This window comes from Corylus avellana, unplaced genomic scaffold, assembly GCF_965113065.1.
Source record: "Corylus avellana unplaced genomic scaffold, dhCorAvel1.hap1.2 HAP1_SCAFFOLD_60, whole genome shotgun sequence".
Taxonomy (NCBI): Eukaryota; Viridiplantae; Streptophyta; class Magnoliopsida; order Fagales; family Betulaceae; genus Corylus; species Corylus avellana.
Window position 1 is genome coordinate 45,001 of NW_028290491.1, and position 2,500 is coordinate 47,500.

The window sequence follows — 2,500 nt, forward strand, 5'->3', positions numbered from 1 at the left end:
ACCGGCCCATACATAGTATGAACTAATAACTATAGAACTAATAACCAACTCATCGCTTCATATTATCTAGATAGAAAGAACCGGTCACGATATGATATATTGGTTATATCATTGTAGCAACGGAAAGTTTTTTTGCATAATAAAAAAAAGAAAAACAAATTTGATTATAAGTTGTGAAGCAATAACAATAAAAATGCGGATAAATGGAAGGGTGAGAGAAAGAGAGAAAAAGAATATCAATGCTATATGATTCCAATATGTAAGGTCTATGAGTGATCTTATAAAGGATAGTGTAATAAAGCATCAATACTAATTTGATTGATCTATAATTAGATGAGTTTGTTCATAGAACAAAAAAATCAAGAGCCCCGAGTCAATAAAGACTGAGAAAATTGACTCAAGAACATATTTCATTTTCATTAGGAGCTCCATTGTAGAATTCAGGCCTAACCATTAATTGAGAAGCGATGGGAACGACGAAACCTGTGGATGCATAAGATTCTATTGAAAACGAATCCTAATGATTCACTGGGTAGGATGGCGGAACAAACCCGGGACCAATCCACTTTTATTCTGAAAGGTCATGTCATGGGATAGCCCTACAACTGAAATAGATATTGAAAGAGTAAACATTCGCCCGCGAAAGTTTTTATTTTATTAGATTTATAAATTTCGGTCAATCCGATATGATAATAAAAAAGACAAAATAAAATAAAGATTCGTTATAACAAAATGACATTATATTATCTATAACATTATCTCTAAATAATCTATAAAATAATTATCTATAACTATAAATAGAAAAATAGAATATATATTTAAGTTTAATTAATTATATAAACTATCAAAACAAGATATACAAATTTATAATAGATTAGATAAAATCTCAATGAATCCCACGATTCAGTATATTATTCATTAAATACATGTATATTATTTTATAATTGTTTCATTCGTGAGGAGCTGGATGAGAAGAAACTCTCATGTCCGGTTCTGTAGTAGAGATGGAATGAATTGATAAACAACCATCAACTATAACCCCAAAAGAACCAGATTCCGTAAACAACATAGAGGAAGAATGAAAGGAATATCTTATAGAGGTAATTGTATTTGCTTCGGTAGATATGCTCTTCAGGCACTTGAACCCGCGTGGATCACATCTAAACAAATAGAAGCAGGGCGGCGAGCAATGACACGAAATGTGCGCCGAGGTGGAAAAATATGGGTACGTATATTTCCAGACAAACCAGTTACAGTAAGACCCGCGGAAACGCGTATGGGTTCAGGGAAAGGATCTCCCGAATATTGGGTGGCTATCGTTAAACCGGGTAGAATACTTTATGAAATGGGCGGAGTAGCAGAAAATATAGCCAGAAAGGCTATTTCAATAGCGGCATCCAAAATGCCTATACGAACTCAATTCATTATTTCAGGATAGGAATGTAAAACCAAAGGAAAGAGGTCTTTGGAATAAAAAAAACAATTGTAGATTTCTTTTTTTTATTTATTTTGGACAAACAATATTTCTTTTTTTTTACTTCGCCCCTTTGCATCAAAAGAGCAAATTAAAAAAAATGATATGATTCAACCTCAAACCCATTTAAATGTAGCGGATAACAGCGGGGCCCGAGAATTGATGTGTATTCGAATTATAGGAGCTAGTAATCGACGATATGCTCATATTGGTGACGTTATTGTTGCTGTAATCAAGGAAGCAATACCAAATACACCTTTAGAAAAATCTGAAGTGATCAGAGCTGTAATTGTACGTACTTGTAAAGAACTCAAACGTGACAACGGTATGATACTACGATATGATGACAATGCTGCGGTTGTTATTGATCAAGAGGGAAATCCAAAAGGAACTAGAATTTTTGGTGCGATCGCACGGGAATTGAGACAGTTAAATTTCACTAAAATAGTTTCATTAGCGCCCGAAGTACTATAAGTATAATAAAGACGAGACTATAATATAGTTATAACATTTGAATAAAATAGATAAAATTAATCAGTAGATTTGTCTCACGCATATATCTTTAACAATTCATAAAAATATATATATAAAGAAAAAAAGCATGTTGATTATATCAAAATTCGGGGGCAACAATAATTTTAGTTTATCATGGGTAAAGACACTATTGCTGATATAATAACTTCTATACGCAATGCTGACATGAATAGAAAGGGAACGGTTCGAATACCATCTACTAACATCACCGAAAACCTTGTTAAAATACTGTTAAGAGAAGGTTTTGTTGAAAACGTGAGGAAACATCAAGAAAGCAACAAATATTTGTTGGTTTTAACCCTACGACATAGAAGGAATAGGAAAGGGCCCTATAAAACTGTTTTAAATTTAAAACGGATCAGTCGACCCGGTCTACGAATCTATTCGAACTATCAACGAATTCCTAGAATTTTAGGCGGGATGGGGATTGTAATTCTTTCTACTTCTCGGGGTATAATAACGGACCGAGAGGCCCGACTAGAAAGAATTGGC